Below are 14,663 nucleotides of genomic sequence, written 5' to 3'. Positions count from 1 at the left end.
CCTTATCGATTCGGGGGCCTCAAACCCCAGGATCGCTTGGACTCGATCTGGGTTAGGCCGCAATCCTTCTTCGGAAAGGATGTATCCGAGATAAGGCAATTCGTGGCAGCAGAATTTTGATTTCTCGAGGTTGATAAAAAGATTCGCCTCTTTTAATCTTCGAGCCAATTCCCTCAACTTCGCGATATGCTCCTCAAAAGTGTGGCTCGCCACAACTATATCGTCTAAATAGACAAATATAGCGGGCTCAAGCTCACCATGTCCCAACACTCTATCCATGAGTTTACTTAATGTTGCCGGGCTATTAACTCGTTCCAAACGGCAACCTAGTGAACTGGAAAAGCCCTTTCCCCGGAACCGAGAAAGCAGTGAATCTTCTCGATGCACGGTTCAAAGGTACTTGCAGAAACGCCTGCGAAAGATCAATGGTCGTTAAAAATTTGAATGGACCTAGTTGGCTGAGGATTCGATTCTGATGTAGGAGAGGATATGCATCTCTCTTCGTGCGCTCGTTAAGCTTACGGGCATCGAAACACAGTCGTACATCCTCACTGTCTCGCTTTTTGACCGGAACGACAGGCAAAGCCCAATCTGAATTGGAAGGTTCGACCACTCCGTCCTGATCATATTGTCCAATGCCCGATGAATCTTTTTCTGGATCTCGGGACTCCATGGATATGGGTTCTTTCGGACAGGATCGGCATTCAGAAATTCCTCCTTCAGCTCAATGTGATGCTCACCCGACTAGAGGCTTGTAACAAAAATATAATAAAATTTTATCAGAATATGATATGCATATCATATTATGATATAAATTTGTTAGGCTCCGTTATCCACAGAACATATTAAAACAAAAATATAACATAGTGTGTTTTATTTCCCTTCAAGATATTTTTTTGTTCATTTTTAACAAACTCTAAAACAAAATTACTTATGCGTTATGCGTTTCAATAATATTTAATATTTCGTATATCGAACGATATTATAATTTTGATACTTTGTATCAAACATTATAACTTGGTTTGATATGTTTTTGATATAATTAAAACACATTTTGTTATGTTTATGTTACTATTCATACACTTTTCGTTATAATTTTAGTTATTTTAACAACATCCTGCATCAAGTTTATAACAACCTATGTTCGAAAAAACTTTATAACATAATAACATGTGCTGATATAATTTTGTTATGTACCCTTAGTCGGGCAATCAAGCTTGTTTTACCCAGATGACCTGGACTTGCTGGGAGAAACATGATTTTCACCTCCTCTAGCTGTTTCTTCTGATCATCACTCAATTCGCTCATCGTTTCCATTGGTTCTCTTTCAGCTTCGTCGATCGCATCAATGGACTGGGAAACCGTAGGACGAATTCCGAAGGCTTGCCAGAAATCGTAGTCAAGAATGCAACGACGACTTAAGTTTGGAGGCTACCAGAACTGGTAAGAGTTTGGTTTCTCCGTTAAAAGTTATAGGTACATCAGTTGTCCATATGACCTCTAAACTTTGTCCTCCGGCTGTTTTCAAAGTCTATGTTCGTGGGTCTCAATTTTAATTTTAAGGCGCTAATCAGTTTTTTTACAACCTATCCCGACTAAGGGTACATAACAAAATTATATCAGCATATGTTATTATGTTATAAGGTTTTTTCGAACATAGGTTGTTACAAACTTGATGCAGGATGTTGTTAAAATAACTAAAATTATAACAAAATTGTATGACTAGTAACATAAACATAACAAAATGTGTTTCAATTCTATCAAAAACATATCAAAACAAGTTATAATGTTTGATACAAAGTATCAAAATTATAATACTGTTCGATATACGATACGGGCGTTCCACCTCTTTCAAGAATTCATTCAACCGACTGCCATTATCCATTCCGCCATATCTCACAGACCATTTATGAATCGGAAATTTATTTCCAATACTCAATGGCCTGCTATTTTCAACTCTCCTTTCGGTCCTTTCATTCACCTTGCTACCGACGTGCTTGTCTTCATCCGACTCATTCCTCTGTTTCAACCAGCCTGAGAAATCTACTGACATTTCCTGAACCTCTTCTACCTCTTTTTCTACCACCATATTCCTCTCAATCGGCGTACTGTTGGCTGTACCTGTATGAAGATTCAACGGTTGAGCAATGTTTTTGATTAGCTTCAAGTACCGTAATGCGTTGCAGTAGTTGGCTCACTACCGCCGTTAGCTGACGGATCTCAGATGCTAATCCCTCTTTCTCACTATCCGTCGTTCTTCTCAGATTGCTCACCTCCGGTACTCACCCTATCGCTTTCTACATTCCTACCATTCGGCTCAGTCACGTTTCGCCTGTCGATCTCTCATCTGATCTTTCATTCATATTATTCTCCCCATGCCCACCATCATTCGGTACTAGCTCTTGCCTAATTTGATTCAAACTCTCGTTTAGAATCGCCAATTCGGCCTCTCGCACTTCTAGAAGGTGGGATGTGGGTGAATAATATACGTTGAGAAGCTTCACACATTTGCCAGAAATCAACGCGAGGCTATTCAATTCGTCTTCTTCCTCAGTGTGAGCTTGTAATCACTGCATTCGGAAAAAGATATGAATCAATTTCGTTTTGTACAACTGATCTGGCGCTTTCTTGGACACTCGCTTTTCTAGGTGATTTTTTATCCCATTCAGTTTATCGTCACAAACCTCTAACTCAGCAACTACCGATTCACTCACAAATTTCATTCTAATGTCCGATTTGCCTTTTTCCTCTTTCAGGTGGCTACGCAACGTTCGTTCCGCAGCGCTATGTGAAACATCTAACGGAATGCCACAAATTTTCCTCTCGTGCTCCAGCTCATCTGTGGTCAGATGGCCAGGATTCATCGCGTGGTACCACGATGTGAATCTCCATTCAACTAAGAAAATCTTAGAATAAAATTTGAAAAGAAACTAAAACCTGTTCAAGTGGTGCTTCCACTGAACCAAATTTGAAAATCCTACTGAAGAAAACACTTCCGCTTGTTCGAAAGCTCGAAGTTAAAATTTGAAAAACCTATAATTTGTTCACGCTCCCTATTGAAGCAATTAATTGAAAAAATCCTAGTTTAAGCTCGTTTATTTCTAATAAACGTATCGTTCTTGTTTAGTGTTTTATTCCACAGTCTGAAAACCACACAACACTGTTCAAGGTTCCGGAATTCACCGCGAAACTCTTCGACTTCTATTCGTATGCTTTTATTAAGTTTTTGTTCAATGGTTGGTAGCTAGTCAGACTGTTCACTCACATCCAAGACCCCTCTTTAAGAATAAATTGTATTGATTCCCATTCATCAATCGGTTACCTGTTTTATGTGCTTTGGTTAAGTTCGTCAGCGAAGTCTGGATGTTACCAGAGACTTCCGCAAAGACACGCAATCGGTATTCTAGTGTACCCGGGCTCTGATAGTCTACGCAAATTTCAGTTGGGCGCCAAGTGTAACTAATGGGGCGATCCCTGCCCAGCACTGGTGAGACTCCCCTCTCCTCAATCGCCTCAGGGTCGGCGTACGCGCTTAACTATCACGACCAAGAACACACTAAATTACCGTTGTTGAACACAAACCACTGTAATTGAAATAACTTGTTTTTGAGAATATAATTGCAAAACCATTCAGAGCTGCAAAATATTGATAAAAAACGATGCAAACAAGATGAAAAGATATTTAAGATTAATTAACTCATTACGCGTGGTAAAGATGGACAAATTATGGTGAAATTATGAAAAAAATCCACGTGCTCGGCTGGGATTCGAACCCAGGACTCTTGTATGCTAGACGAGCGCTTTACCAACTAAGCTACCGAGCCACTTGGTGACCCAATAACTGAGTTGGTTACAAGTTTAGAATTCAAATCCCTACAGACCACGCGGACCCCTTTCATAACCCATATCCATCCATCTCATGTTCTCACACACGCGGAAAGAGCGAGTGCGATTTATTTAGTGTTGAAACTGTTTGCCTATCGTACCTACATCGCTTCCACAACAACTGTATTGTGGAAGAGTAAAGATGTGGGAAGGCTATCAACGTGTCGTTCTCACTCAAGTGACGACATGACTACTACAGAGAGGCAGTAACACTCTAATATAAATTGACGCTTATATTGAGCTGTTCGGTAATCCAATCCGCATGGTTATTAAATTAATTAACTCATTACGCGTGGTAAAGATGGACAAATTATGGGTGAAATTATGAAAACAAATCCACGTGCTCGGCTGGGATTCGAACCCAGGACTCTTGTATGCTAGACGAGCGCTTTACCAACTAAGCTACCGAGCCACTTGGTGACCCAATAACTGAGTTGGTTACAAGTTTAGAATTCAAATCCCTACAGACCACGCGGACCCCTTTCATAACCCATATCCATCCATCTCATGTTCTCACACACGCGGAAAGAGCGAGTGCGATTTATTTAGTGTTGAAACTGTTTGCCTATCGTACCTACATCGCTTCCACAACAACTGTATTGTGGAAGAGTAAACATGTGGGAAGGCTATCAACGTGTCGTTCTCACTCAAGTGATGGCATGACTACTACAGAGAGGCAGTAACACTCTAATATAAATTGACGCTTATATTGAGCTGTATATATAGTATGCGCACAAGCTTGTGCGTGCACATCCTGCCTTGTGAAGTACACTGAGAGAATTGTTTGTACTATTTTTAAACATTGTTTTTTAAAGCACATTTGATACACCACACTATCCAAATGCAGATTTGCACTTGACTGCATCATTGCCACAATTATTGTGCATCCTGATAAAATTCAGAAAAAGAACTTCGCTCAATTTCCTCTTCTTTATCAACGAACTTAAGGTAACACACGATAGACTCAACGTGGCATCCATGAAAAATCTATGTTCAAACTATCGTTGAAAAGAAAATATTTCTGTTTTATATCATATCGGTCATTCGGTGATCTATCGGATCATATGCTTGCTGATAACAGGCATGTTGATATACTTTCAGTTCATCTCTGTCCGGTAGAACCGATATCACATCCCCAAAACTACAAAATTGATCATCGTTTATGGATAGCAAACAGTTGCACCTTAAGCACCGCCAACACATTTTCAATCGGAAGGATTTTAGCGCGCCCGAATTGACAAATCCTCCGTTGTGGTGAAACTTCTTCCGTTGACGTGATGTTGGAATGTTTTCAAAAACAGTCGAGATAAAAGCCGAGCCGGCAGAGCAATGACAGTTAGTTCGTTCAAAACTTCGCTTCGGAAGTCCAACCGGCGAACTCCAGATTGGTGCTGCGAAGTCAATAATAATATTCGAACAAGCCTATTTCAAGTGGCTGACATACTGTTACAAATGTTTTACAAGCAAAGTTTTCGTGAAACAAATAAATCAAACAAACTAGCAACCCTGCTGAGAACACATGCTTTTGCTAAAACGTAAACAATTTTCGTTGGCGCGAAACCGATTCACTGCCTTTTCTTGCCCGCCAACGGCGAAAACAACGCACTTATGAACCCGCCCGCACTTTAGCGGGGTCCAATAAGGTGGGAACTGCGCAATACATTCTTAAAGTATGGAATGTCAATCAATTTTACTGAATTCATAGTAATTTAGCCCATATTTGCTCATTTTAAATTTTACTATTACGATGTCGTTCGAATTACGATACCATTCATTTCAGTGTATGTGAAACTAAGATACTATACATACTTTGTTTTTTTTTTTCAAAATGCATCTAGACTAACATTTGGAAGAGTCAAAGTTTTTTTTTTTACTTCTTTTATAAACCCGTTTGACTCGAAAACGGTAAGACCTACAAAAAAGTGTTGTAAAATACTGAAAAAATTAAAAAAAAACATTTTTTACACTGAAAAGAAATGTTTCCAAAATTATTAAATCGATTAAAAAAACTGCCATTTCAGATTTGATCGTTCTTAGGCAAAAAGTTTCGCAATTAGTTTTTCTAACAACGAATTTTTCCTTTCCAAAACTGAATTTATTTTTTCAAAGATTTTGTTCTAAACCGTCAAATATGATCGTGTTTTCAAGTGATAAATGAGTTTGAATCAGAAAATAGATTGTATTTTTTAATGAGAATAGTTATAAAAAAGCGGAATTATACAGTGATTATGTTTTTTAAATGAAGGCAATCAATGGACTTCGCATCTGCCTACGAGAAAATCAACTTCGTCTAACAATCCGACGGGTTTTTATGGTTTGAAAGATATCACAACAGTATTGCAAACATTGAAAAGTAACAATCTTATCCGTACCCCATTAAATCCTCTTCTAGAACAAGTTTTGTGAAAAAAAACTTACTTAACGTACCTGCGTTACACGGTAGATGAATAAGAAATAATGAATATGTTCATTGTTATCTACCTAAAATGTCCGTTAACGACCTGAGTTACTCAACAATCACCGCGTGAGTGTATAGAAAGATAGGTATTTAACTTACAATTGTCGTTCTACCTATACAGATAACTATTTAAGTTTGATGTCAATAAAAAGTCTTTTCATTTTATCTAAGTCATTTGTGAGAAGAAGTTAAAGATGGATCAGCAAGATTTATCGTGCATTATTGCGCAGTTCCCACCTTATTGGACCCAGCACTTAAGAAGAGTGGGCGGATTCATAAGTGCGGAAACGTCAAACCCTTTGTTTTTTGCCGTTGGCGGGCAAGAAAAGGCAGTGAATCGGTTTCGCGCCAACGAAAATTGTTTACGTTTTAGCAAAAGCATGTGTTCTCAGCAGGGTTACTAGTCTGTTTGATTTATTTGTTTCACGAAAACTTTGCTTGTAAAGCATTTGTAACAGTATGTCAGCCACTTGAAATAGACTTGTTCGATTATTATTAATTATGGCAATGATGCAGTCAAGTGCAAATCTGCATTTGGATAGTAAAACCAGTGTCATTTGTACTTGTAAATGTACATTTTGAGAACTTTGGGCATGGATCCATTTGCATGGAAACATATTTGGAACCATTGCTTGGTGATCATCTATTAAAGAAAACCACAATAAAATTTCGAAATGTTGCGCCGGTATAAACAATCCTAAGTGCAGGCGTAGCCAGTTACTTGTCACCAACAATGATCGAAAACATACGTGCTATGGGATATAATCATCAGCTTGATGAAACAGAAAATTAGTGATCTGGCTCCACAGAAGTCCTCTTATGAAAAAACGACGTTCGGGTGGAGGCGAAATGAATCACGATCCACAACCACTGATCTTCTTTATTCTTTATTTGGTATAATTCAACTGACTTGATGTAAGTCTTATTGAATAACTTAATCTAATGATGAAACAAAACGTATATAAATCGAACAACTACAAATCTTTTCACTGCACAAAACTAAAAACAATCGTTTAAACCGAATTACAACAAATACAAACAATCGGAGATTGATTGGATCTACATACAGGAACGAATGATTTGCTAGGCTTCCAGGTATTATTTCTACGTACAAATTCTCTATATCGTACATTTCTAGGCCACGTTGTAGGGGTTAAAGCGTGCAATTTCAATTCCGAAGGTAATATAACTTTGAATGAAATGAAGTCCAAATTCAAATGCGATTTCTATTTTGACACCAACTTTGTTACGTTAATGCGTTCGGGATCCAATAAACCAAGCGCACGAGCTACCATCCATTGTATGTCACGCTCTGTGCAACTGCTGTTGATGTTTGTTAGCAGAAGAGAGAAATTATCTCCGTCATCTGAGTATCGACTTCCATCCTCTTTCGCAGTAGTATCTTCTTCTTCGCATGCTGTTCCGTTGAATATCGTTGAACGTGACGTAGACTGTAGACACTCAGAGTTGGTGGCTGATCTCGCAGGTACAGTTTTTGTAATCGTAGCAATAGTGTCGATGATACTGGCTACTGCAATTTTCAACTCATTCACTTCTACGTCGATCCACAGAGAACAGACGTTCATCTTTAATCGTCAGCGTGTGTAAAGCTTTGTACGGATCATTTCAAAGTATGTCGTTATGCTCCTGTTACGCGGCGCTGTCATAGGAATATAGGAGCTTCTAATTTGCCGCTTTTTACACTTTGGCGCTAGTGTCACCATCAAAAATTGCCACTTGTCGCTAGCGTTGCTTTGTGTGACAATGTATGTTGACGATCACTAGAGCCATCATGTGGTCGACACGCGTTTGTATGTCGCCCTGTCTGCGTTGGCGGCGCTGATGATTGACTATAACCTTTACACATGATTTTGATGGAATTTTGTTCGAGCCTCCATGTCTGTTCTCTGTGGTCGATCGTTTTTGTTTGCGTCGTAGCGACAATTTCTGAAGAATGATCATTTTTTTCTTAGCATGAAATCATCCATACAATCGTCGCACATCCAAAGAACGTTGCGTGAAAGATCCTTGATAGTCTTCCAGTGAATACCGCGTAGCCCAACACAGATGCAATGGTATGAGCCGGCACAATTTCCTTTGCAAACAACGAAGCAGTTGTCATTTGATTCGATTCTCTGAGAGCATTTCAGACAATTGTTTTCATCCTCCATGGTGAAAAAGCGAGAACGTTTCTTAGTTAGGAAATATTACTGATAATTCCAACGATTTTTAGTTATTATTGTGTTGATTGATACGTTCCAAAAATGCCAACAACCTCTAACGAATCAACCAATATACACGAGAACATTTAAACCGACGTATGAACACATCAATTTCGCAATTAAAGCAGAGCAACAACAACAGCAACGATAAGGTGCCAACAACCAAAAACTCCACAACCACCAACAAGTGGTCAGGTCGTGGTCGATCAACAAAATTGTCGAGGAGTTCGAGGCACTAATTTACATGGTAAGACAAGTGAAAAAATATGTGAATGAACAGGACATTCTATGCACCACAAGAGCTCGAAGTGGACATAAAATTAGTGAAACAGATAAACAGGTTGTTATTGAATTATTTGATAGTGATGATATTAGTAGGCCTATGCCAGGAGCCTATGACTTCGTTTCTGAGTACCGAAATGGTAGTAAAGAACAAGTTCAAAAGCGTCTATTGATGATGTCTCTTGAAGAGGCGTACATGATTTTGAAGAAAGATGCCAAAATGTAGAAATTGGTTTTACTTTGTTTACTATGTTGAGGCCTAAACATTGTAGGCTTCTCGATAGAACAGGAATTCACAATGTATGTGTGTGCACATATCACGGTAATGTGAAATTAATGCTTAACAGTTTAGGAATTGTCTCACCAAATTAAATTTCTGTTATATATCTAATGAACAATATGTCAAAATGTCAGGAATTGGTGGAATGTTTTGATAAGGTTAAAACTGTCCCTGGTACCCAAAAATATCATTGTTTTATGCCTATTAGTGATACACAAATTGCAGCCAAACGGTATACCAATTCAGAGGATAAACCAAAAGTATTCAATTTATTCAGTAAAGCCCAAAAATAATGTAAATATTCATGTGCAGATACTACGTTTTAGGATGTATAGCAACAATAAAAATATTAATGCATGATAAAAACAAACCACGACTTTTTTTCATAAGCATAATATTGACCCTTTCCAGACACCTGTTAAGATTGGCTTTGACCAAATAAGAAATGAAATATTATTGTGATATCTTTTCAACCATAAAAAAAACCCATCGGATTGTTAGACAGAGTTGATATTCTCATAAGCGGTTTGGTGCGAGATCAATTGTATTTAATTAAAAAAAACTCTGTTTAATATCGTTTTATTTCTTTCAACTACTCCCAATAAAACATTTATAATCTATTTTGTGATTCAAACTCATTTACCACTTGAAAATATGATCATACCAGACTATTTAAAGCGAAAAAAATAAAAAAATCATTTTGGACTTAAAAAATCGATGTTAGAAAAACTTTTTTACCTAAACCATGCCCAATTTGCAATGTATGGACGACTTTTAGTAAATTTAATTACGAAACTTTTTGCTTAAGGATGATCAAAATCTGAAATGGCCGTTTTTTTAAATCGACTTTAAAGTTTTGAATTATTTTTTTAGTGTGGAAAATGTTTTTTTATTTTTTCTATATTTTTTTTCTAAAACTTCAGGAAATTTCACGACAGTCCCCCATACAACACTTTTTTGTAGGTCTTACCGTTTACGAGTTATACGAGTTTATAAAAAAAAACGTGAAAAAAAAACTTTGACCCTTTCCAAATGTTAGTCTAGATCGATTTTGAAAAAAAAAAACAAAATTTGCAAAGTATCTAAGTTTTACATACTTTTGGCATCCAGAAAGTTTCATTGAATTATGTAAGGGTGCTGCCAATCGCGTGTCGAGTTGGCGTGAAATGCGTCAATTGTTGATCATTGTACTGACGAGAAGCCAAGATCGATCCCCGATCATAAGCACTGATCCAACTTTATCGGCTCCACACTTACCGCGATAATTGTCACATGATAAATAACAAAAGTGTTTGCCACCGACGGGATTCGAACCCATGTCCATGATCAAAAACGTTTGCAGAGCGCGCGCGTACCATAACCACTCAACCGCGACAGCTGAACGAAGGGGGAGAGGAATTTGGTATATAAAAGCTACATGCGGAAGCGAAGGACACTCAAAACGACAGAACAAGAGTAGAAAAGAAGGAAACCAACTTCTCGTTGCTGGTTATAATATAAATTCGCTGCTGCAGATCTTGTGAGAGCACACTCTCGCAGTGCTGGATGAGTAAGATTATTATCGCACGTCTCTTTCCTCCGAAAAATCGGCTTGAGCGATAGGCTTATGATTGTCGCCGTTACCGATAATTTCACTCCCTGCCCCTGAGTGGTTGATCCGAGAGGCTGAAAAACGAGCATCAGACTTGTGAAATCGTTCGAGCCACGCCACGAAACATTCTGCTGTTTAGTCATATTAGCAGAGAACTTGCTCAAATTTATACATTTGCGTTGAGGATAGACCATTTCTGTGAAATTTTTTTATTGGCTTTGCTTTGCTTTCTGTCAATTTATTGAACAAACTTTCCTAAGGAACCGATATGTTTTAGAGCCTTTAACTATTTTGAAAACAATGAAAAACTTGCGGCACGTTAGTTCACTCCTCGGTCCCCTACAATTTGTTTCACCTCGAAAAAATGCAGACCCCTTTTTCCCCTATCGTTTTGCCACCACGTTGTGGTGAATTCACGATCAGCTGGCATGTTTTTTTTTATTCATTATAATGCACTGAGAACAGCGTTGCGGTTGAAAATACTATATCATAGGGTTAAATTAAATACACAACGCCACTTGATTTGTGCAGACTAAATTCGCATTTATTTAGAATATTTTGTGCATTCAATTTTACCATGGCACCATTTGTGTAGTAAAAATTACTATATCATGGTTAAAAACCTGCAGCAGACCAGAATCGAACCGAGGATCTGGCGATTGTCAAGCGCTAACGCTAGCCGCTCGGCTATCGACGCGGTTGGATTGAGAGGGAACAAAACGCAAATACAAAGCGTTCATGATAGCTTAATCGTGGTTGGAATAGTAAATTTAAAAACACGTTCACGGTTCTCATTACTGCAACGCTTGTTTCAGTGTGGGCTCCGCTGGTTTCACTCCCTCCTTCCTTCACGATTCTTGAAGTCTCCGTAATCACCGCGGAAGCCACCTTCACCGATTCGACCGGTTATGACCGCACCTGGCGAACACTACACGGTTCTGTAACGCAAGGATTGTAATCGACAGATGCCTGATCTCTCTGTTTTGTGCCGACGAGGATTGAATAAGCCGGAAGATTCCCGCAACAGCCGCTCAAAAATTCCTTGCGGAAATCTTCCGGATTAAAAGCCAACAGATAGATTTAGGCATTTGTCGGCATGAACACGGAGAAAATGGTATATACTAAATAGAGTGTTTTATATCATTTCTCTTTCATTTTTAGTGTTTATTCATTGTATGTATACTATGTCTTTATACTATGTCATGCATTTACGAAAATAATTGTTTCACGTGCATTTGTACTGGTGATTGTTACACTTAGGACTTCATTGTTTTACAGTTTCAGTTTTGGTCAGAACGTGTGCTTTTTTTTCTTGTCTGTCCGAAAAAGTGTCGAAACTTCTGTTTCCAATTTTTATCCGTGGTCTAAAGACTTCAATTCAAAAGGGCAAGTTATTTATGATTTATGATAAAAGTGCCAATTGTAATCTGAACCGGATGCGAAGGAAAATCGTTAAGTAAGTTCAATATATTTCCATATTTTGTACATAAAATAGAATTCCACAATTTTTTCTAGCGAATTCCACCTTCTGCAAATGGCAGGCCTGTTCATCAGTAGGTGCAAACATAACCAATCAAGGATTCCAGCATTATGCAAGCAGAACAGCACCGCCTCCTGTGGTGTGGCAGAATTTCTGAGAACATAATCCAGCGTGACCAGTAGAAGCATGGGGGTTACGGTTACGCGGATACGTAAGCAAGAGCGACATCTCCGTTCCAGTATTTAGCAATATAATAAACTCTGTCATATTGTTAAAAGTTATTGAGTTCTCGAAATAAAATTATGATCATCGTATTTCGTTTTTGTACTTTATTTTCCACTTTTTGCCTTTTTTCACGATAATCAAAACAAACGACCGCGTAAAAATATAAGCCAAATAAGCTTTATGAATATTAAAACCCATTTATACTTTGGATGATTATTGTATTGATACGCACTCGAAGGGGTGGATGGACCAAATATGGATTTGGTATAGTTTTATTCATTTCAGAATTTTATTTTTTAACCGTGAATAGTAAAAAATAGCCTCTAATAGAACTAGCGGTCCCGTAACTGTTGGGTGGATGAGAGATTTGTTGTTAGGGGGTGGTTTTGAATTTTGAATCTGTGGAGGAAAATGTATTTTCCCAAAGGAAGACCTGAATCGGGATCACGATCTGTTTGAGCGCGCACCTGATTTGACGTTTCCAAATGTAAACAAGCATCCCAATGCAGGGGTGGACTCGAAAAACTGTTGCAAAATCACCACGCTGATACCCATAGCACAGACAAACAGACGTAACACTGACGAAATTTCCATCGACCACTCATTTAACAATCATTTCAAATTCGCTATGTTACAAATCTCACAACCAGAGGTGCGTGCATCGTTTTTCTTTGCGTTTGACGTTTCACACTACTGTCATCTGTCGGTCTTGTTGCACGAAACACCTTTTCGTGCAACACACTCACCAGATGATGATGGTGTGAACTGGGCGATGGATTTTGAAGAAATTTGTTCTAAGTGTTACGTCTGTTTGTCTGTGCCCATAGGGTTGAACAAACTGTGCCGCATCTCGAATTATTTTTCAAAATGTGGTTAGTATCCATGTTTCCAAAATTTTGTCAGAAAATCAGGAGTGCATATAAACGAAATCTGAAAGCGCCAATATTCATTAAAAATTATTGCCTTTCGAAGAAAAATACAAAAACCGGGGGTTAGATCTGACGGAAATGGTCTATTACCCGTTTGACCATTGCAATACAGTCAACTTTCGCTCGTTGCACTAAAGCTGTAGCCCACCTAGTGAAAGACTTTCACTAATCGGGCTGAGTTTTAAGCTGTCAATTTATCTAGAACAAAAGAAAATCAGAGGTACCAACATTGACAAAATTCGTTTTATGTCAGAAAGTGACACTTGACTTCGTTTTAGATGGGCTATAGCCCACCTAACGGGAGCCCAAATAAAACGAAGTGCAATTAAACATAGTGCAACGAACGAAATTCGACTGTAAATGGATAACATCCTGCAGTGCTATTCATCTGTGACAGCATCGAAGCTATCAAAGCCATCGGCCCTCTTCAGGGCCATCAAATGTGTGGATAAAAGTTAAGAGCGTAATATTTTCTACTTCATTACATCTTATATTGTATTTTTTGGTAAAATCCAGAATGCGATCGCAGCTCAGTTTGGAGCTGCGAACTTATTTACACAGTGAGAGAAAATTGCACAGAACAAAGTATAAAAACTCTCTTGATTTCTTACTCAACTAGCAGCAAAATAAATGAGAATTCACATTGCTAATCAATATTGATTGCCAAATTAGAGTAATGCACATTAGAATTGATGAAAATAAAACTGTTTTCAATCAAATTTCGACATGCGAAATATCAATTTCACAAGCTGTAGAACATTTCATTGAAGTTCGTCAATAATGACTAAGTATGTAAGAGGTCAGTTTAGCTGTTTATTTACATCTGTCAAAGCCGCCAGGAGTAATCACAGCCGCTGTCCCATAGTTTCGACTTTGACATTGGCTTCGCATCCAGAAAACTTCGCATCTCATGAGCAGGCGCGAATACGGTTTGGTGCTGCGAAGCCAATATTCCTTAATCAATCTAAAAGCTTCATACAAAATTAAATCTGTCGTGAATAATTGAATGACACGACAATTTGAGACTGTATCTTGACAGTGACTTTTTTATAAATGGTCTTGGTGTACCAATATTGGCCACATAATCCATTCAACGGATAACTCTAGACCAAGATGAGTTAGAAGGTTGGTGTCTTCGGCAAAGTTGTTAAGCAAGGGCCATCTGGCAGTAACAAAGCCAATTGGGAATTAATCCGCTAGATGGCGCTAGTGACAAATTTTATACAATCCTCTATAGATATATATATCTCAAGATCCTGATGAGCTAGAAGGTTGGTGCTAGCCTAGGACTTCTGCCCATCAATGGCAGAT

General features: G+C 38.3%; 1 protein-coding gene and 2 non-coding genes across 9 annotated transcripts in view; 1 reads left to right on the top strand and 2 right to left on the bottom strand.

Moving 5' to 3' along the window:
* The window catches only part of LOC5565467 (dipeptidyl aminopeptidase-like protein 6), a 546,556-nt gene that overhangs the window by 213,987 nt on the left and 317,906 nt on the right, over nt 1-14,663 (top strand). The gene's annotated exons all lie outside the window — the stretch shown is intronic.
* On the bottom strand, nt 3,753-3,824 carry Trnaa-agc. The gene has a single exon. It is a non-coding gene; the product is annotated as a tRNA-Ala (tRNA).
* Nucleotides 4,226-4,297, bottom strand: Trnaa-agc. Its single transcript has one exon. It is a non-coding gene; the product is annotated as a tRNA-Ala (tRNA).

The sequence above is a fragment of the Aedes aegypti genome, unplaced genomic scaffold (genome assembly GCF_002204515.2).
Source record: "Aedes aegypti strain LVP_AGWG unplaced genomic scaffold, AaegL5.0 Primary Assembly AGWG_AaegL5_hic_scaff_5_PBJ_arrow, whole genome shotgun sequence".
Classification (NCBI taxonomy): Eukaryota; Metazoa; Arthropoda; class Insecta; order Diptera; family Culicidae; genus Aedes; species Aedes aegypti.
Note: the sequence above shows the minus strand (reverse complement) of the source record. Positions and strands in the feature narration are given on the sequence as shown.